The sequence below is a fragment of the Physeter macrocephalus genome, chromosome 20 (assembly GCF_002837175.3).
Source record: "Physeter macrocephalus isolate SW-GA chromosome 20, ASM283717v5, whole genome shotgun sequence".
NCBI classification, from domain to species: domain Eukaryota; kingdom Metazoa; phylum Chordata; class Mammalia; order Artiodactyla; family Physeteridae; genus Physeter; species Physeter macrocephalus.
The window spans coordinates 102,432,543-102,456,526 of NC_041233.1; positions in this window are offsets into that span (position 1 = coordinate 102,432,543).

A 23,984-nucleotide genomic window follows, 5' to 3' on the forward strand; every position below is an offset into this window, starting at 1 on the left:
TTTCTTTGCCTACTTCAGAACACTAGCCTTGTTTCATGTCAGAGCCCTGAGTGACAGAAACGATGATGGACAGACTGGACAGCAAGCCTGGCTCCCCTGATGCCAAACAGAGAGCACAGTCACCCCGGCTGCTGCTTTCCAGAGTCTTGAGACTTGATTTGCATATATATTTAGCTATTTGGTTGCACCAGAACTGCTCTGTTAGCATATTTTAATATTGGTATAACATGGTGATTGTGACAGCAGCTTGGTTAGGTAGACGGGCTTGATTAGAGACCAGGCTCTAACACTTATGAACTGTGTAAATCTGTACTGGTGGCTGAACTGCTTTGTGCCTCAATTTCCTCAGTTATAAAGTAATTATAATAGAACCTACCTCATAAGTGTGTTGGGAAGATGAGTTAATGCATCTGAAGCACTTATCACAGTATTTAACCCATAGTGAGTAGTTGTTCACGTTACTATTCTCCCAGGTTATTCACAGCAATGGAGCTAAATTGCTCTTTGCTGAGTGGTGCTGCGTCCCAAACTATATTCTGAAGCCCACTATTCCCTGAAGGTCAGCAAAAAGGAATTCCCTTCTTCAAATAATCTTGGAAAACACTGCATTTGCCTTGGAAATTCAGAATGCACTGAAACTGAACTATTAAAGACTTTGAGAGAAAGACCTGCAACTAAGAAGTCTGTTTTATTTTGTTTAACCCTATGGATCTCAAATATATAAGCGTAGTTGACCCTTAAGTTCCACATTCACTTATTTGTTTTTGTTAGTTCATCTGTGTACCCTTCACTTCAAGGTCTTAATTTTCCTGAAATGAGACAGTTCATTTCTTTTTAATGTACATGGAACATCAAACAGTGTTACAGGTGCTTACTTTTTACACAAAGGAATAGTAGGTCTTTGCTGATATAATTGAGTTAAGGACCTTGAGATGTAAAGATCACCTGGATTATCTGGATGGGCCCTAAGTCCAATGACAGCGGTCCTTATAAGAGAAAGGTAAGAGGAGATTTGAGACACGGAAGAGAGGACACAGACAGAAGAGGAGGAGGAAATGTGACCACAGAGGCAGAGATGGGAGGGATGTGGTCACAAGCCAAAGGATACTGAAAGCCACCAGGAGCTGGAAGGAACAAGAAATGGATTCTTCCCTGGAGCCTCCAGAAGGAGTGAAGCCCCGCTGATTCCTTAATTTCAGCCTTCTAGCTTCCAGAATGGTGAGAGAATAAATTTCAGTCATTTTAAGCCACAGAGTTGATGGTCCTTTTGTTTACGGCAGCCCTAGGCAACTAATACTCTGTTTCACCATTTACAAAATGGGGTTAATAAAAGCCTACCCTGGCCTGCCATCGTCTTAACTGTGCTGTGAGGATCAGATCCAATAATATATGTGAAAATACTTCTGCAATTTAAAGTACTTATGTAGATATGACATTATTTTTATCATTACTGTGTGAAATCCACAAACTTTCTTGTTTCCAGTGGAAACAATGATTCTAACTTTTGTTTCCTTGGCAACTTTTCTGCTTTACCTTATTCCTCTGCTTTTTTGTTTCGTTTCATGAGAACAAAATCCAGGATCCTCATATCTCCCCACTCAATACCCAGAGTGGCAAATACTGAACTCCTTAGGAAAATCTCAGCTATATTTTGTCATTCACTTCCTGAGGCTATAGTCACATATATATTTAATTATATAATTTATATAATTATATAACACATTATATTAATTACATAATCATTGATTATATAACTGTCTTATAATTAATGATGTTTAAATTTCAATAAATCCATTGAGATAATGGGGAAAAGAGTATGATAAATTAATATTAATCTAGATTGCAATGAAATACCTCAAGTTATTAAATGACTCTCCAGAGACATTTAGCATGATATTTCAATTTTAATAAAAGATGTACTGGACATATTTTAATAAAATCTGCCTCTTTGGGCTCTAATATATAAAAATAAATATATTCGCTTTCCTCAAACTTTTTCCTGAAAACCACAACAGCTCAAACCACAAGAACTATGGCTTTTAAAACTAACCAAATGCAATTAGAGATGCTCCCTTCCTTACAGGGAGGCACAGGAGAGCTTTCCTTTGTTAGAGACTGGCTTCCTTAACTTCCGCAAGAAAAGCTCAGAGATGGCACATCTGTCAAGAAGCATATTGAAGGAGCCAACGTGGATACTCTCACTTTCTTTTTGAAACTGTGTCCTTTTCTTATTCATTTCAGCAATTGACTTGCCTACTCCCAGCAGTGATCAAATTTCCCTTTCCTTTTAAAGTGAGAATCTTCATTTGATAGAATCTAGACTTGACTGGATATTTAGCTCAGAGTGGCAAGCACTGAGAGTTTCCAAGGGGGCTTTTACTGTGGTATTCAAATTTAAATTTATTTCTAGAAACTGATTCTTCCTCTCTCAAATCATCCTAAATGCTATTGGAAATTCAATAAATGTGTAGGGAACTTTACTGAAACCAAGGAGGATTTCCATTCCAACTCTTCTTTTTTCTTTTTTTTTTTTTTTTTTTTTTGTGGTATGCGGGCCTCCCTCTGTTGTGGCCTCTCCCGTTGCGGAGCACAGGCTCCGGACGCGCAGGCCCAGCGGCCATGGCTCACGGGCCCAGCCGCTCCGCGGCACGTGGGATCCTCCCAGACCGGGGCGCGAACCCGGTTCCCCTGCATCGGCAGGCGGACGCGCAACCACTGCGCCACCAGGGAAGCCCCAACTCTTCTTTTTTCTATCACACTTTCTCTTCACAATCCCAACTACCCTCTGAAAGTTCTGAGAAGATTTTTCCTGAAAATGTTTTACATTTTTTTAAGTGGCTGCTCTGTAAGAATGAGTTTTCTTTCCAATTTTGTTTGGGGCTTTCGCCACACTTATCTCAGTTTGGTTCACATGTCCCTGTAAAACTTCCCCATTCACATCTGTAACATTGCTCCAAAACTACAGTTTGTCAAGGTAACTATGACAACTGTGCATCCTCTTGATGTGTCATATGCTCTTGTAAATCATAACAGGTGAATGATGTGGGAAAGATCTTCAACGGCATGAGCCATTAGTCCAACGAATTACTACAATTTGCCCTACTGAAAACCAGCATTTTTATGTCTCATACTATCCATCCTACAAATATATAAGCACCAAACACCAGGAATGTTTCTAGGAAATGAGAATATATCTATGAATTAAAGCAACAAAAATCACTGCCCTCAAAGAGCTTACGTTCAAGTGAGCAATAGCAGTTAATTCCTACTATGAGTCAAGTACTATTTTTAGTATTTAATATAAGTTAACTGATTTAATCCTCACAACAACCTTATGAGATTGATATAATTAGTATCACCATTTAAGAAAAAAGAAAACTAGGGCAGAAAGAGTTAAATGTCTTGCCCAGAGTCATAAGAATGAAGTCCATTTTGGCTTTTTCAAAGGAAAATTAAAATGCAAACATTTACAGAAGATTAGAATAGATCTTCAATGCTTAGCTCAGCACTCAATAAAATCTAGTGAATAAATTCATCTTCATTGTACTATTAGAGGATGTCTTAGTCCATTTGGGCTGCTGTAACAATATACCACAGACTGGGTAGCTAATAAACAACAGAAATATATCTCTCACAGTACTGCAGGCTGGAAATCTGAGATCAGGTACCAGCGTGGTGGGGAGAGGTCCCTAACCTGGGTTTCAGACTTCTCATTATATCCTCACATGGCAGGAGGGGCAAGGAAGCTCTCTCAGGCTTCTTTTATAAGGGCACTAATTCCATCTGTAAGGGCTCCACCCTCGTGACCTAATTACCTCCCATAGACCCCATCTCCTAACACCATCACCTTAAGGGTTAGGTTTCAATATATGAATTTTAGGAAGACACCAACATTCAGACCATAACAAAAGACTTTTGTTATGCAGCTTCTTTTTACAACCAACACAACTAAAGTTGTTAATATGAAAATGATAATATTTTCCAAATTTAAAACTTATAAAATCAATGTAAAAATTATTATTCTAGAACTATAAAGAAGGTACAATTGATGGTTACTTTATTATTGAACTACTGCTTTTAGTAATAAAAATCATTTTAGCACTTATCACAGTTCATAACTGTATGTACATTATATCATTATGTGATTAATGTCTCTCTAGAGCCACTCTCCTGCATTTAAATGTACCCTCCACAATAGCAAAGATTTAGCAAAATAGTATAATGCCTTGTATATCAGAAATTTATAGGTTTAGCATTTACCTCTATGTTGCATTATGAGCATAAAGAGGATATTGACTACAGCATGTAGCAGCCAGATATATGCACATTAATTTTCAATGAGAATTACATCCAATAAGAAACTCCTAGTGCACAAATGTCCCAAGATAATTCAGTGGGGAAAGAATAGCCTTTTCCACAAATGATGCTGGGACAATTGGACATCCTCATGCAGAAGGATGAATCTGAACCCTTATCTCACACCATACAAAAAAAGTTATCTGAAATATGTCATAGATCTACATATAAGAACCAAAACTCTAAAACTCTTAGAAGAAAACATAAGAGTAAATTTTGGTGATTTTAGATTATATAATAATTTTTAATACCTCAAACGCATGAGGAAAAGAAAACATTAACAGACTGGACTTCATCAAAATTCAAAACCTTTGCACTTAAAATAGGCCATCAAGAAAGTAAAAAGACAAGCCTCAGACTAGGAAAAAAAAAAAAAAGATTGAACTCATATATCCAATAAGGGACTTGTATCTAGAATAAAGAACTCTTGCAACTCAATAATTAAAAAGATAAGCAACTCAATAGAAAAAGTAGTCAAAATAATTGAATAGCTATTTCACCAAAGAGGAATGATTAATTCACAGGAATGATTAATTCACAGGAATGAGTAATACACACATGAAGAGATACTCAACATCATTAGTCACTAGGGAGATGCAAATTAAAACCACAATGAGGGCTTCCCTGGTGGCGCAGTGGTTGCGCGTCCGCCTGCCGACGCAGGGGAACCGGGTTCGCGCCCCGGTCCGGGAGGATCCCACATGCCGCGGGGCGGCTGGGCCCGTGAGCCATGGCCGCTGGGCCTGCGCGTCCGGAGCCTCTGCTCCGCAACGGGAGAGGCCACAGCAGAGGAAGGCCCGCATACCACAAAAAAAAAAAAAAAAAAAAAAAAACCACAATGAGTTCTCACTTCACACCAACTAGGGTGGCAATGACAAAAGGCAGACAATGCTGAGTGTTGGCAAGAATTTGCGGAAATTCGAAGGAACCCTCACACTAGTAGGAATATAAAATAACACAGCCACTCATAATACTTCCATCAACCTATATCAGCCTGATGAATTGGCATTCTCTACGTTTTAGATTAGAATCAAGACACCATTTCACTTATAACTTCAGCAAATAAAAGACAAATCTCCCACCCCTTATTCTGGGGCCCATGCACTGAACTCTTCTCCCACCAAACTTACATACAGCTTCACAATTTTCTCAACAGAGAATGGTATACAAACATTCCTATTTGTCATCTGATGTTATTTTGACTTCTTTTTTAGACTTCCCATCAGCAGTGCCCTTATTTTATGATAATACTACCGTATCAGATCTTACATAGGTTATGTATTAATCTTACATTTAATGCGAGTTTTAAAAGGATTTTGGGGGAGGGCGGGCAAGGGATTTCTTGCCTATACCCTTCGGTTGAACTACAGAAACCATCATATAATGCACCTGGCTATAAATCTTGTTTCATACAAAAATCATATACTATACTAAATTATTATTTTATTTTTTAATCAAATAGTGTATTGCTTAGTCAAATATAATGTTAGAAACCTAAGAAAAGTTTATTGTTTAAAAAAATGTAAGGGGCTTCCCTGGTGGCGCAGTGGTTGAGAGTCCGCCTGCCGATGCAGGGGACACGGGTTCGCGCCCCGGTCCGGGACGATCCCACGTGCCGCGGAGCGGCTGGGCCCGTGAGCCATGGCCGCTGAGCCTGAGCGTCCGGAGCCTGTGCTCCGCAACGGGAGAGGCCACGATAGTGAGGGGCCCGCGTACCGCAAATAAAATAAAAAAAAAAAAAAGTAAGAAAATAAGTTACAACATTCATGTGTTAACTCTGCAATAGCTCTTGGCATAATTTTTATGATTATACAAGGCATGTAAAGCATGTATAATAATCTAATTTTAGGATGATCCAAGAAAAGAATATATAGACCCTTAAAAATCCTGGTACTAAATCTCACTGCTTCCAACTTCTTTATATAATAAAACTTTTATACAGTAAGTAATGTTCATTTTTCTTTTGTTAAATTGGTTCAAGCACATCAGCTTCTGAGCATCACAACCTTTGGCAAACTATGTCATATCTCTGCTATTAGTTGTGAAAGAAAACTCAGAGCTGCAACATTAGTCCTCTCAATTCTAATTCCTGACCTCTTGTGTCGAGGTTATAATTATCACTGAATCTCATACAGATATCTCACAGGAATTTATTTCTTTCATTTCACCCTCAACTTAAATGGAACCCGGAGCCTGCTAGGTCCTTTGTTTTCAACTGCCTTAAATCTCGCATTATAGCCTCCACAGCTAAGTACAAAATCATGTAAGGCAGACCAAATTTCCTGGAACTATTTGAAATGCTGTTGTATTCCAGAATATTGTAAGTCAAATTGGCCTAATGCAATATAATACACTGTCAGAGTAATAGAGAGTGAGATAAAAGTCTTCCTTAAGGATCGCATGACAATTCTCTTACTCACTTGGAGTGTTCTTTTAAGGTGCACTTAATACACTTGTCTCTGTCGATAACAGCAACCCTGAATTATTTAAAAAAAAAAAAAAAGAGCAATTTGTCCCTATTCAAATGACACCTCAGGCACCTGTTGTCCACAGAAAGCATAAACATAGGGTAACAAATAAATCTGAGATCTGGCTGGTTGCGGCGAAGGGTACTCTGTGCCATGGGCTGCCACCTTTGTAAAGTACTCTCCCTGCAGGGTTTGTGTCGGTGCTCTCCACCCCCTGGGTCGTTAATATCAGCCTGACAAAATACGCAATTAGGCTCCTCTATCTAGCGGAGTCCTTTTGACAAGGAACGACACTGTGAACCTCTGTGTTAACATGAACAGGTGATAAAGGGGGTCAAATAGCTCTTCACAGCTGCCAATATCAGAGAGTTACATTGAAACACAGAAATCTAAAAGGCAGCTCTTTCGCTGAAACCCCAGGGAGTGGAGTTTGCTTTTCTGACTCTCAGTGTGTCCTCTTTCTGGCCGTGCCATGAGCACACTCTCTCTGTACAGCTTGGCAGCCCATTAAAGCGAAAAATGCTTTCGTCCGTGAGGCTATAAAGTGGAATAATCGCTGTCTCGAGTCTTTCTCGAAGTCACTTGAAAGATGACCATTGCAAGATAGGTTGCCTTCTGGTAAATGATCCATGGTAAAGAGCGAGCTACAGGACAGCCAAGAATACCTGGGCTAAGTTCCTGGTAGGGGCGGCAAAGTGGCGAGTAAATCATTCCCAGAACAGCCACCGCTTCAGTGACCAGAGCTCTGCTCAACCTTGATGACCAATGTGTTTGGCTCACACTGCGGCTCCCACTTACTAGCAACTGTCAGATCTGCTATTGCTTGACCTGAACTCGGGAAACCATTGCTCTTATAGGTAAAGATAATCATCTGGTCACTCAAAACTAAGTATGGATAACTCTGGGAACACAGGAGCAGGGACTGGGAAACTGCAAAGTGAAAAAAGGCACAGGCTTACCCTAAAGTCATTTCAAATCTAATAGAAGAGATAAAAGAATAAATAATTCTAATCATAGTAAAACACGCATGCAGAGGGCCCTCCAGGTGGAGTTTCCTTATTTGATAAACACACCTAATCTCTTCCTGCCTCTATTTTCCCAATTGTAAAATGAGAGCACTACCCTCAAATGCCACTGTGAGGATTAAGGAAGAGACTAGCATAAAGAATAAAAATAAAAAAGCTTTGTACATAGTAAGTGCTTGATAAATGTTAGCTTTTTAAAATTCTCATCAAGTAAATAGCAGAAGCACAAAAAACATACAGAGACAGTTAATAGAGCTCTCTGGAACTGGAAATTAATATAACGGAAAAAATGGAACTTTAGAGTGAACAGAGCAATGTACAGCTGTCTAAGAAGACTTCGATAAATAGACACGGTTTGATGGAGTAACATAGCAAGATTTCAGAGGAGAACAGAAAGGAAAAAAAGCACTTTAAAGAAGATAAGAACTGAGAGTTTTTAAGTTGTCAAGTCCTAGTAACATGCGATCATGGAAAGCTGAGTCTGATTAAACGACAATTACAGAAAACCACAATTGATCCTAGAAATCAGAAGATCTTATTCTGATATTAACTACTTCATTGATTAAATACAGGAATTGAACTAGAAAATTACCCAAAGTCCCTTCCAGACCTACTTTACGATTCTAAGATACTCTTACCATGAAATTCTTACCACTGTACTCCTGTAATCAAGAATTTAGAAAGGCTCATTAAATAGGTTAAAACTGCCTCATTTTGAAGGCCTACTTCAATTTGCTCTTCTGTAAAATCTCACTTAATTACACCACATTCATACAATTGCCTAAGTCAAATAGTTCAGAATTATATGCAACTTCTCTGGTTATTTATAACTCTCACGTTACATTTGCCAAGTCCTATTGTATATACATCTGTTACTTTTTCTTCTCACAGGGGGAGAGCAACTTGTGCGGGGGAAAAACTAAACTCTAGCTCAAATTTAGCAACATATGAAAACTAACATCCAAGGAGAACCCAAGTACCCATCTTCCCCAGCTCCCTTAAATAAAATGGTCATGATGAAATTCATCATGCCTGTTAAAATAATGAATATCATTAATTAGTATAGAAGGCATACCTTATATAGTAGTGTTTTGGAAACTTAAATGTGCATCTCAAATCTGAATGTAAAATCATGTTAAAATGCAGGTTCTGATTCAGTAATTCTAGAATGGAGCCTGTTAATCTTGGCATTTATAACAAGGTCCCACACGGTGTTGACGCTCCTGGTATACGGATCACATTGAATAGCAAGAGTCTAGAACGGCACTTTCCAATGTGTTAGCCACTGGCCATATGTGGCTATTTAAATTTCAATCGAAATAACTGAAATAAAATTTAACTAGAAATTCAGTTCTTTGGTCACACTAGCCACATTTCAAGTACTCAATAGCTACATATGGCTAGTTGCTACCATATTGAATATGTCCATCATTGCAGAATGTTCTGTTGGACAGGACTAATCAAAAGTATTGTAATCCATAAGATTATCTGACTGACACAAATATAAGAAAAAAATGCTACTTGATTTTTTCCAAAGGTAACAAAAAAGCTAACACAAAAAACACATATGAATATAGATTTTTAAAAATTATTACAGAAACAGACCAATGTAGAAGTTATCCTGATAGGAGTCAGAAGAATTTTGCTACATTCCTGACTTTTAATAATAAAATTCCTTAATAGTATTACTATCTTAATAAATGGGGAATCATTGCAAATGTATTCAAATTGAATTATCTACTGATACCTACCAAAACACCTCAAAACTTAACGGCTTAAAGCAACAATGATTTATTATTTCTCATGGTTTTATCAGTTAGTTGAGCAGTTCTGCTGGTTTCACCAGGGTTCATTCATTTGTTGCATTTAGGTGGAGGGTACACTGGCCTTTGTCTTTCTCTCCTTGTGATCTTTGATCCTCAAGGATGGTAGACCAAGCTTCCTTGCCAGATGGCAGCAAACTTCCAATAGGGTCAGCTCCAGTTCATAACTGCTCATCAAGTCCCTGCTTTCATGGCGCTTGCCCAGAGCAAGTCACATGACAAAGCCCTAGTCAGTGCAGGAGGGACTCCACAAGGGAGTGTGCACTGGAAGGTGTGATCCATTGAAGGTCTTTATGATAACAACCCATCACAAAAAAGAAGTGTAGTATTAAGAAAGGAAGAGAAATTTCTCAAGATAAAGACTTACAGTTGAAAACTGAGAGGGAACATCAAATTCCAATAAACTTTAGAGAAACAGAAAGAAAGAGAGAGAGACAGAGACAGAGAAAAGCAGCTAATGACCAAGATTTCCTCCTTGACCTAACTTTCATCGGGCTCCTCTAAGCCCTCTTCTCAGTTAGGCCTCAGCCTTGGCCAGCCTGTAGCAAGAAGCCTGTGAAGTCAGTTTAGGGAAAATGCCTCCACCCTTGATACATGATCAAATTCCTTACTCCCCACCCATGACATCTAAGTCCTTGGCCTAACTTTATTAGCATGAATCCTATTGGGCCACTTGAGCAAAACTCCCTCTGTCCTGATGTCTCTCCTCAGTAATTTTCCATCCACTAACCCTCTCACTCTGCTCATTGGCTATAAGTCCCCATTCATCCTCGTATTGAGAGTTGAGTTCAGCCTCTCCCCTATTGGAATATTCTCTTCCTTGTTGCAAAAGTCTTGAATAAAGTCCCGTTTATCATTTTAACAAGTGTTAGAAAAATTTTACTTTTACATTAAACATATCCTGACCAAAGTATTTCATAATTCTTGTTATAAATACACAAAAATCAATTGATTTTTTAAACTTTCAGGCAATATACAATGGAAAAGGGGTTCCTATTCATAACAAATATATATACAGTTATCATGAATATATAAACTTGATAAATCTTAAAATAGATGAAGAAAACTACAAAATTATATTGATGGGTATAGAAGAAGAATTAAATAAATTGAGAGAAATACTAATTTGGAAGGAGTGATTAATGAAAAATATTACTCCTTCAAAAATGCATTTACCATTTTACCACAATGCTAACAACACAGAATATCAATGAAGCTCATGCTAAATACATATATGAAAGATTTTAAAGTAGAGAAATAAGTAAGAAAGTTAACCAAAGTTAGAGTATTATAAAAATAGTATAACTAAAACAATTGCTAAAGTCAAAAGAATTCAAGCAATGGAAGAAAATGACCACAGAAAAACCTAGTATATATGAGAATTAATATGAGATAAAAAGACAAAATAGACAAATGATGAAGGGAGATTATTCACTAGTCAGTCAATAATTATTGTGAGCTATGTACCAGCAATGTTCTGAGAGCTGGTGGTATGCTAGTGAACAAAATATACAAAAATATCTCTTCTTTTAACATGCCATTTATTATTTTGGGAGTACTGGTTATTTAGAAAACAATTTATTTTGAAAATTACCCTACAGGTATTGCCAAAATAAAACATGGAATAAGAGGCTAAATGTTATCCTTAAATGGAGGCACTCAGTAATATTTGAATAAATAAATGCTTATTAGGATAACGAGAAAACTGGATATTTACTGATATTAAGAAATTATTCTTTTTTTTTTACATCTTCATTGGAGTATATTTGCTTTACAATGGTGTGTTAGTTTCTGCTGTATAACAAAGTGAATCAGCTATACATAAACATATATCCCCATAGATAGCTCCTCCCTCTTGCATCTCCCTCCCACCCTCCCTATCCCACCCATCTAGGTGGTCACAAAGCACCGAGCTGATCTCCCTGTGCTATGTGGCTGCTTCCCGCTATCTATCTATTTTACGTTTAGTAGTGTATATATGTCCATGCCACTCTCTCACTTCGTCCCAGCTTACACTTCCCCCTCCCCATGTCCTCAAGTCCATTCTCTACATCTGTGTCTTTATTCCTGTCCTGCCTCTAGGTTCCTTCCATTGTATATATGTGCCACACCTTCTTTATCCATTCATCTGTTGATGGACACTTAGGTTGCTTCCATGTCCTGGCTATTGTAAATAGAGCTGCAGTGAACATTGTGGTACATGACTCTTTTTGAATTATGGTTTTCTCAGGTAAATTATTCATTTTTAATATGTTTAAAGGCATTGTGATTCTTTAAAAAATAGAGACCTTATCTTTAATGAATATATGCTGGATATTTACAGACAAAATGGAATATAATTCAAAATTACCCAGTTGAGGAGAGATGAGGGAGTGGATGAGGAATAGATTAAACAAGATTGGCAAAGTGTTGATAATTGTTGAAACCAAGTTGTGAATATATGGGGTTCACTGTACTATTTCTTAACTTTCATAATAGTTTAAGGTATAGTTATAGCATATTAATTATCAAGCATCATAGTTTGAACTATCAGTTATAAGGACAAAATAAAGACCAAACAATAAAGGCTTGATATAAATCAAAATAAGAAAAATTTTAACAAAGTGATCCCCCAAATGATATCATGTATTAGAAAATAGCATGTGTATTTAGCTACCACAATTTCTATTTCTACACGGAACACAATATTTTTGTTTCTAAAATGATTATCATCGTGTTTTCCCCAAGTACACTGCAGCATATCTTAATTAACAGGAGCATTTCAATGATTAATTCTGCTACAACGGTAGGAAACTTGAAAAGGGGTTACTATAGTCCAAACTGAGCAGAGGTTTTTATATCTCACTATTAAGCCTAACTTCTAAGCAATGACATGACTTAGTTCTATTGACTGAACCTGTTCCCTTGTTCCTTTTGAAAATGAATAATTTTTGGTAGCTCCATTGTCCAATTATTCAGGCTTAAATCTTTGGAGTCATCTTTTAATTCTCTTTCTTGTTAGCCCCTAAAGCCCAGTTTCTAAGTCCTGGAGATTCTAGCCCAAAAAGTCTTTCACACAATCCATTTCTCTGTATCACCAACATCAGAAACTTAGTTCAGGCCTCCTGAATGTTTGTAAAGCCTCTTTTGTCCTCAGTATCATTACACATTTTCCCCATGTGACTCATCCTAAAGCACAGATTAAATCATATTACTCTTTAATCCAAATTCAGATACGACTTCCCATTGCTTTTCCAAGGGAAATGCGGTAAATGGAGGGGAGAAGAAGAGGAATGGCATCAGAAAACCTGAATTCAAATCCTGACTATGGAACTTACCCACTATATTTCTTGAACTAGACAAGGTATAATCCAAAAGGAAATAATATAAATAAAAGAGTTCTGTGAAATTTTTAAATTGATTGTAAACCCTCATGATAGTGATTATATATGTATATAAATGATAATGCATCAGCTTACTATGTGGCAGGCACTGTTCTAGATACTGGGTATATACATCCATGAAAAGAGACAAAAATCCCTACCATAGTGGGCTTTATATTTTAGTGGAGTGAGAGAGCAACAATAAACATGATAAACACAATAAATAACACACACGGTAAACAATACATTTCCAGATGTGTTAGAAGGTGGTAAATACTATGGAGAAGTAAAGAAAAGTCAGAGGAATTGAGAGTGCCATGGTCAAGGCAGGCCTCCCTGAGAAGGTGACGTGGTGGCACAGGTTAAAGGAGAGAAGAAATGATCCTGCAGAGAAAGTGTGAGGGGAGAGAAGATGGATATAAGGTCACAGAGCACTAATGTGGGAGATAACCCAGAGAACCATATGAGCCACTCAAGCTCTTGGGCATTTACTCTGAGGGAAATGCAGCAGCACTGGAGGTTTGTGAGCAGGTGTGATATGATCCATCATACTTTTTTAAAAGATCACTATGGCAACTCTATTGAAAATAAACTCCAGTGAGTCAAGGTGGAAAGCAGGGAGACAAGTTAGGAGGCTACTGCAGTCACCCAGGTGAAAGACAATGATAGCTTAGAACAAAGTGGTAGGAAGTAGGAAGTGGAAAGAAGTGGTTATATTCTTGAAATATTTTGAAAGTAGACCCAAAAGCTTCCCTCAAGGATTTATGTGGAGTATGAAAAAAATGAAGCCTGAGCAATTGGAAAGATGGGGTTTTCATTAACTGAGATGGGGAAATTTGCAGCGGGTGGAGATCAGGAGTCCAGTACTGAACATGGTAAATTGGAGATGCTTAGAAAACATTGAAATGGAAACGCATTTACTCTCCTAAGTGATACAACCGTGACCAATACCATACTAGGCACTTTATATGTATCATCTAATTTGAGATGATTCTCACAACAAGTTTATTCATAATTTTTACCCAGATGCTAATTAACTTGCCCCAGATCACTAAACTAAGAAAAGGAGAAGCTGGAATTTAAACCCTTCTCTTTGTCCAAAATCTGCACTCTTAGCCACTACTCTACACAGTCCCATTACTAATAAATGGAAAAACGATCCTAAAGTGTCATGTTTCTTAGAACTTATTACCTGACCCCAAACTGGCCAACTATTAAAATATAACAGTGGCTAAATTGGAATTAATTGCAAAAAAGTATCTGAACACCAACCAAGAGAACAATTTTCCCAAAATTCACCACACTGTGCCCCAAGGCACAACAGGAAATCAAAATGTGACATAAGGCCAGCTTTAAAGCTTTCATCATTTTAATCTCCAAAGATTATTATTGCAACTTTAAGTAGCTTATGTGATTTACCTTCATAGGTCAGACCAAAAAGTCAGCAGCGATTTGGAGAAAGACCCTACCATTATGTTCAGTGACATTTTATATCGGCAGGAAGTAGCCATTTATGCAATTATTTTGTGTAATCCTTACATTCCTATTGGTATAAGCTAAAGAAAAGAAAATATATAAATATATATAAAATGATCATGTTCCTTAGTGTGAAATTGGACGAAATGCTGTCTCATTGTGATCCCTTCTTTCCTCTAAAATGTAATTATGTCGCTGAAGTACCTACAACTAAGGGAAAATGAGAAAATAATTTTCTTGAGATGAGCCAGGAAGCTTGAGATAGAGACATGTTCTCTTTGTTTTCCCATTTTATTTCTCTGGGACTCAATTTCTACTGGAAATAGTGGCTATCTATAAAACCAATACAAAGACACAGCTACATTCCTTTAAAGACACTAGGAACTAAAGTGATACTCTTAAATTCAAAATTGCTGTCCTTATTTTATTAATAGTTGTAGTGACCATTAATTTTTGTCTCTTTTCCTAATTGACTCTGACCTGCCAATAAAAAATTTTAACTCTTGAATAGAAAAAAAAAGAAAGAAAAAGCACATTGCTGTTATATTCTCTTAGATTTCATTTATTAGCCTAAAAATCCAAAAAGCTAAATTACAGAAAAATCCATAGGACTGGTTAATCTAAACAAAGATTAAAATTTTTAGGACCTATAAATGATATAATTTACACGTAGTACTTATATCACGTCTATCTAAAATGCTAAAAAATTTACAGTCCTTAAGGTATCAATCCACTTCATACAGGCCTTGCAAAATTCTGAGAAAAGATGCCGGCTGATTATCAACTCTGTGATTGAGAGTAAGTGATTAAGAACAGAGAGGGTGTATTAGTCAAGGATTTCTGGAGATAGAGAACCAATAGGAGATTAGATATAGATATAGATTATATAGATATAGATTTATTTTGAGGAATTGACTCACACTATTGTAAAAGCTGGCAAGTCTGAAATTTGCAGAGCAGACCAGCAGACTGGAGACCTTGGCAGAGTTGATATTTCAGCTCAAGTCCACAAGCTATGTGCCAGCTGAAGTCCCTCTTACTCTGGAAAACTCAATCTTTTTCTTTTAAGGCCTTCAACTGATTAGATGAGGCCTACATACATTTTCAAATTCTACTGATTTAAATGTTCACGTCATCTTTAAAAGACACTCACAGAGCCATCCAGACTGGTGTTTGACCAAATATCTGGGTTGACCATTGCCTACCTAGGTTGACACATAAAACTAACCATCACAGGGAGCCTGGAAGACCTGATGATATAAGCAGAAAATACGTAGATGGCATACAGGTGTCATAAACCAAAGTAGGTTCTTTAATTAGATGTATAGAGAACAACAAACAACAACAATGAAAAATTAATGACTCGGTTTAGTTAACAACTTAAGTGGTATTAATTAGACCAGTAGATCTTAAAGTGTGGTCCCCAGACCAAAAGCATCACCATCATAGGACCTTGTCTTGGGCCTCATCCCAGACCTACTGAATAAGAAACTTGACGGTGTGCCCCAGCGATCTGGGTTTTGACAAGCCCACTGGGTAATATTATTGCTAAAGTCTGAAAGCCAATGAATTAGACCATTGCATCACTACAGAATTCACACATTTCTATTTGTCTATCGATTAATGTACCCAAACAGTATTTTCTCACCAACAATCATTTATAGAGTGTCTACTATGTGCTGGGCTCTGTGCTATTATTAGCTTTGGGGAGAGTAATACGGTGGTGGTGAGCAGAGAGAGGTGAGGCTGTCGAGATAGATCTGGGCCAGTTTATCCCAGGTTTTATTTGCCATGTTAAGGTTTGTTTGTTTGTTTATGCTGACAACTTACCTGTAAAAATAGAAGTTCAATTACCAAGAAATAATTCTAATAGCACAGTGAAGTAGGATAACTGGGAAGTAATAAAAATGTCAGTTGGAAGAGGCATTGGGGAGCAAATAAATTAGTGCAGACAGGAGAGAAGAGGAAACGGGAATGATGATTGTAGAAACAGCCTCAGTAAGAATAAGTGATCAAACAGATAAGAGGCATGAAGAAGAGAATAAAGGATGATGTTAACGTTCATCTTAGAAGCGTGGTAACATGTCTGCACACGCACACATACACACATATACAATGCAAGAGAAAGACTAAACAAAGTGAAAGATGATTTAGATATGAATGGGGAAATTGGAAATGAAAGGTAAGTATCTAAGAATAAGTAAGCGCTTTGGGATTCTTGGGTATACAGGTTAAAGACTTGGGAGCAGATAAAATTGCACAGCGTAGAGAATATAAATTGTGATTTTTCAACCAACCTGAGTAGGGCGGAGAGGGGAAGAGGCCATGACTTTCATGCCAAGTGTATTTGTTCAAGCATATTCCACACACCTGATGCACACTAACACAGTGAAATCTGACAATATCCCAGCTGAGGAGACATGCAGATTCAGAGCATCACTGCACCAGATAATGCACAAATTAAAGGAGAGGATGGACTCCTGCAGGAAAACAGAGAACAAGGAGGATCAAGGTGGAATCCTATAGAAGACCAACAACTCCGGGAGAGGAAAGGGAAGAGGAGCTAATAAAGGAGGCTTAGAAGAAGCTGCAAAGAAAAGGGAGGAGGTGCAGCACTGAACAATGGTAAGAAAGCCAAGAGAGGAAGTGCTTAAACCAGAGGAAGCGTGAAGGCAGCAGTGTCCTGATGAGGAACACTCATCGCTGTTCCAAGTCCCAGCTGCCCACAAGCCCAGCTGTCTCAAGGAGCTAGAAGAGCAGAAATCATTTTCGAGCCATTTAACTTCCCTCATTCTCACTTTTCCTCCCTGCACAATGAGGAAAGTGTACTCAAAGACCCCTCTCCACAAGCTCCAAAATTCCAGGGCAAGAGGTTCTGGAGATTAGGGAGGAAGAGGTTTGCAAAGGGGTTCAGATGGCATTTTGAATAAGAACTCATGCAACATCAGTTCAGTTGCTTTGGGAAACTTTAAGAAATACAAGTCCTATAGTTGCTATCAGGTACACAGTTTCTCTTGTACAGTTTCTATCAGCATCTGCTCTGTGGTTTCCTGTCTCATGAAGTGCATGACACTTTGTTTTACAGACACCTTGCAGGAGTCATCCCACCTCCTCACAGGTATCTCCTGGGGCCCTTGGCTGCTTTCTCACGGAGGGGCCCATCTGCTGCTCTTGCGGCTGCCTTTATGGACTCTGGGACACCACAGCTGCTGTGGTGTCCCACACCACCTGTCCCGTGATGGCCCCCACTGCACCTTCTGTGAGTACATCTCCTTAGACTGTCTTGCCCATGAAGAAACAAATGTAAAAACAAAAAAAAAGTACATCACAAAATTATTTTAGTTAAAGCTGAAATGCAAACACTATCATGATTTGACAATTTAAGGCACAGAATTCATTATTTTAAGAGTGATAATTCTTAATAGTTTCCCAAGAGCTGTGATAAACATCCAGGAATAAAGCAGTCATTCTGAGCTAACTCTCAGTTAAGAATGATTTCTTTTACATTTTCTAATTTTCTTATAGCTTATTTTACTAAGGCACTAATAATTTCCACTTTTCATACAATTTACAAAAATTGTTTTCCTTGGAAGAATAATCCTGAAAACAAGTGAGCCTCTGGTAACCAAAAAAAAAAAAAAAAAAAACAAACAAATCTTATAGCGACTTATGTAATGATTCAAACATTCAAGGTACCAACACATAACTCTACGCCTAACAGGAGCCATTTATATTTCATAATCCTGAAAACAAGTGAGCCTCTGGTAACCAAAAAAAAAAAAAAAAAAAAAACAAACAAATCTTATAGCGACTTATGTAATGATTCAAACATTCAAGGTACCAACACATAACTCTACGCCTAACAGGAGCCATTTATATTTCATCACAAAAAGGGAACTACTTTGCTGACACCTCCAGGAGTGGTAATGAGATTAAGAAAGAGGTTTGTGAAGAGAATAAGGAAACTACTAAAACCCAGAAATTTCTCATTTTAATCAATGATTTTTAAATAGTAAACTAAGAAAAGATGTTGCTTCCAACAGTACCATGACTGAGGCATATATGGTTGGACAGTTTGAGAATGGAGGAGAACAAAAGGAATCTGGACTATTCTGAAAAATTATTTCTGGTTAAATCCTACATCCAGCTGTAGGTAAGGGAAAACAATTGCTCTGGGAGACAGAGGAGTTGGCTGCTTCTAAAACAGAAGGTGAGGAGGACCAAAGGCAGGCAAATCACGGAGGGAACAGAACATAATAATAGGCGAATAACATTACCAAAATCATGGGCAATAAATAAGTCCTTAACTAAAAAAATTTTAAATTAAAAAAAAAACTTTAGAATTCAATTTGCAATCTAAACTCCTTTTTGACAGCTTCAACATTTTTATTTTAATTTAATAAGAATCTTATGAAAAGTAAAGAAAAAGGGAATAGTTTAATAGAGGCAAGGTATATTGTTCTTCTTGGAGTTCCGGAATGTCATTTTTATTAGGCCCATGGTATAGAGACCAGGGTGTGTGTGTGTGTGTGTGTGTGTGTGTGTGTATACAATCTATATTTAGATATATAGAAATATATAATCTATATATCCAGGTAAATAGATACACATACAAATTAGGTGCCAAATTGTAACAGAACCAACATACCAAATTTTAAATACTACTTATTGAATGTTGGACCAACTTTCTGACCTGATGCAGATGAGAAAACATTAAATGGAAGATTAGATCTGTACAAAACATTAAGTTTGTAATCATACTGTCCTAAAATTTCAATCATTCCACGATTTAAATGACTAATACAAAGATTCCACGGCACTTACAATCAAGCTACTTAAAATAAATCATTGTTTTATTTATAGCTATTCTCAGTATCTAAGCTGGTGCCAAACTGTGGGAAAGAAAGAAATTATTTTCAAACATATAGAAGCATCTACTGGCAAAAACTGATAGAAGCAATTCTTAACTATTTATTGAAACAAGAACTTCTATATGCCATATTTTACTAAGTCACTAAGAGTCAGGCTATAAATTTAAGTGGTTTGTAAATTTTTTTTCTAAATTTTATTTTTTTATTATAAATTTTCTTTCCTTCCTTGAGAGCATCCCAAATTAATAAGGTTCTATATTTAATCATACTGCAAATAAATAATGTTATTCTGTTTTCATTCTTGGCACAGGGTCTATGGTGGCATAAATATCATTATATCTAATTATCCTAATTTATAATTACTCAAAAATTTGTATCAGGGACACACAAAACAGAATGAAATAAAATGTGATCAGTGCTGACTTCTTATGCATGAAATATTCTGTATTAAATTATTCTCACATGGGGTGACCTACATAGCAATTAAGAAATCTTTGCACTATTAAGGAAACAGTTCTCTTTCATCATTGTTCAAGAATTTGGGGTTCTACATTTTAGGGACCTTCCAAACAGAATTTTTTTTAGTTTAGTGGGAATATAAGTATAATCATAGAATCCTAAAAGCATAAATATATTTACATAAAAGAGAAAAGAATATACTCAATAACAAGATTAATATTTAGAATTAAAGTATAATTAAAACTGTATTTTTGCAGGCAATGAAATTTTTCTTCTAATATTCCTTTACACTATCGGTAGCACAAAACCTCATAATTTTCTTGGTTTTTATATTATTATTATATTATAATTTAATATTGTAATATTATTTTTATATTATAATTTGTAATGAGAAGATATTATTCCAAAATGTAAGGTGTTCAAAATATACACCAGTACTCTCTGGCTAAATAAAACTAGTTATTGCTTCTACTGTGAAACTCACATAATACAATTTATTTTCTAAATTTTCTGAACCAAGTCTCTCATAAGAAACAAACATCTAGGATTACCATTAAACATGGATATGTTTTGAAAGAGGCTAATCTTACTTGAGTCAAATTAAATAGGGTTAGACATGAAAGTCCGAATGAATAGTCTATTTCCTGTTCCGTCTCAGCAGAGTAGCTGCCTAGAGCGGCTGTGAGTCTGCAGCTGTCATCTTCCTCAGTGCTTGACTGATGAAGGAATCTTTTGTTCTACTGATAAGTGATACATTGTGCACCGCTCAGGTGCCCAGAACAAAAAGTGTAGAGCACACAATGAGCCTCTCTCCAGCCAGTTTTAAGACGCATAAAAGGAAAACTAGCTTTACCTGAGATGTGTTTCTTTCAATGAAACTTTCCTTGCCCAGTCTAAAGAAAAATATCATTCTGTCTGTTTTTAAAAGCTTGCTCTATAGTTTGCTCCTCCCTCGCCCCCCTCCTTCATTCTGGGACAAAAGCAACAGGAACAGAAGGTCTTTCTTACTAAAATGCTTAAGTTGGGTAAATTGCTGGCTTTTTGAAGGGGATTGCTGGAGTGATTATCTAAGATAAGTTGTCTCAATGTGTCTAAACAATTAGAATCATTTAAATAACCATTGATTCTATTTAGTTATCAATGTAGAAAGATGATTTTTAAACCTTTTCTATATGTTTTGAATCCACCTAAAATGTTTTATCTTTATTCAACATTTCTAAACGGAAAAAAAGTGTGTAACATAAATAAATGTCCTTTCATAAATATGAATTCGAATATATAAATAAATTATAGTGAATAAATTAAAACTTACAAGAATACTTTTAAAATCAGTATATGATATATAATTTGTTTAATGAAATCTTATCTTAAATTTAAAGAAAATATTAGTATTTTTCTAGAGATATTGTCACAGTGAAACCAAGCAGGATGCTGTGAGGTCTTCCTCAATGACAAGACCTCTCTGTGTCCTCCGTTTTTTGTTTGTAGGAAAAAGACTTTAGTCTCTTAGACCTTCCCTCAGTTCCAAAGAGCAGACTCAAGCAGTTACTAATATAGAAAAGTGATGGAATGCAGAAACAAAGGAAAAGCAGTTAAGCAAGATAGAGTGAATGATAGTTCAGAGTCCTAGGTCTTATCAATCTGATGTGTATCTTTGAGTTATTATGCAGAAACTAAGACCCTTGCCCATGCTGACCACAAGCATGTAGACCTCAGACTGGTTGGAACCAGAAGGCTGATGATTAAGATTCCTGAAACATCACCCCATTATCTCATGACCAACCAATCAGAAGAAAGTCATGGACCTGGCAGTCTTCACCCAAAATGTTACCTTTAAAAATACCTCCCTGAAAGCCATCAGAGAGTTCAAGTCTTTTGAGCATAAGCTGCCCATTCTCCTTGCTTGGCACCCTGCAATAAACCCTGTACTTTCCTCATCACAACCCAGTGTCAATAATTGTCTTTGCTGCACACGGGCGAGCAGACCAGGTTCCGTAACAAAACCATAATGTGAAAGCCCTGGGGGTGGGGGAATCACCTTCTTTTCCACTCTCCTATCAATAGATGAAGATGCCCCCAAAGGACACCTTGTTTGACCCAAAAAGAGTGTGCAAATCTGAGCTACTATAAGCCACACTGGTCCTCCTCTGTGGCTCCACAAATCAATTTCATCAAGAAAAAAAAAGAACACCGCATTATTGATGATGATCACAACAATTACATGGGTTAGTGTTGCTTAGATATCACTCAGTTTTTCTCCTTTATCTTCCATATCAGGTTATTATATTTTTATGATTTATAAGTCCATAATTATTAGGATCACTAAGATCAAGAAGGTCAGTGTTTTTCACGTGGCATTTCCATGTTGGGTAGAATTGCAAATTTTTTTTTTTTTGCATAATGAATAAAAGGCTCTCCAATATGTGTCTAAATATGATGGGTTTACAATGCTTCTTTAGCCTTTAGATGTACCACTAGCACAGTCTACTATGTTATAAAATCTATTACATGCATACATACATTTTATACACAGCATAAATGTGTATAAAATGTTTAGACATTTCATATATAAGTGCCTGGTGGGCAGAATTTGTATTTATTAACCTATAAATCTCAAGAGCCTAGAACAAAGCCTGGCAAACAGTGTATCATAAATATTTGCTTAATTAATTAATTGGCAAGGAGATGGTAGATACAAATCTTGAAATTATGTAGAAGATTCTATAATTTCTACTTAGTTAAATCTTGAATATTAGTATTGATTCTTTTTATTATTTTATTCTAAATATTAATCAAAATAAGTTAAATATTTCTTTCTTTGCATTTGATTCCAAGTTCTACAATAAATTAGCATATCACGGGCTAGGTTATATTTTTGGCATCATTTTCTGGAATTCATCCTTCTAGAGACCCAGAAAATTAAAGGAATTAGAATTCTAAAATGTTCAACACTTCTATTAGAGCTTACAAATTTTAAATAATGAACATATTAGTGCATCAACACATGAGATGATTACTTCCCTTTATTCACTTTTTGTAGCATTAAAAATGTCAAAAATCAAAAAGTTCTAATCTTACTGCATGTTGCCTTAAGTTTGGGCAAGAGAGAAAGAAGAGAAACTAAAGCAATAGTTCTTCATATGTTTACTATCATGTCTTACTAGGACCATCAAGGTCAAATGCTTGTCAATGTCTTAAATTTAGATAACAAGTTGGGATTTTCTTAGACAAGTTTATTTCTTTTGGTAAAATCTGAAGGCCACAGCTGCCCTCCTGGGTCATTTGGAAGCTCTTAAGTGAACCTGGATGCACCATATCTTTCAAATCTTTGTCTCAAGTCATATACTTGGTAAAAGAAAGTGTATTGTATGAAAAAATCCTGCTGTAACAAGGTAAAATCCAAAATCTATATTGAAGATCATATGTGAAGTTCATCTTTTGAAATAAAAACACTCCTTTCTGAACATCACAGCAAGCTCAATAAATGTGGGACTCAATATTAACATCTTAGTAATGGGTAGATAAGAAAGAAAATGCTATTATGAGAACATGCATATGTATATATATATATATATATATATAAATACACAGAGAGAGCGAGAGAGAGAGAGAGAGAGAGAGAGAGTCTGATTAAGGAAAAGAAGAAAACAGTAGAGTTTTTTTTTCAGTCAACTTTTACTACGTCATTGTTTTCCCTTCTACTCCTACAATTATATACACCATTAAAACCCCATAATTCAGTGCCTTAAAAACTCACACTACAAAACAAAGAAGCTGAAAGAAGCATTTTCAAACATCTGTGAGAACTTAACCACCACCAGCTTGAGCCAGATTCTATTCCTTCTGTTCTATTTATTTTTGAATCCATCATCTTGGGATCACAGAAACACTGTTTTGTGTTGCTTAGTTTTTCTATCCATATATGTAGGAAACTGAACCATCCTAACCTGTATTGCTCATGTGGGAAAGACACCTATACAAATATGAAGAACAGCATCCTACTTTTCCTAAGAAACAGCTGCAAAGTCTGTAGACTGACAAACTGGCAGGTCACAAGTAACCAGTTAATGCCTCTGTATTTCAGTTTCCTAGTCTGTAAAATAAAGAAGATACCAAATCACTCACGGTTTTGAGGATTACATGA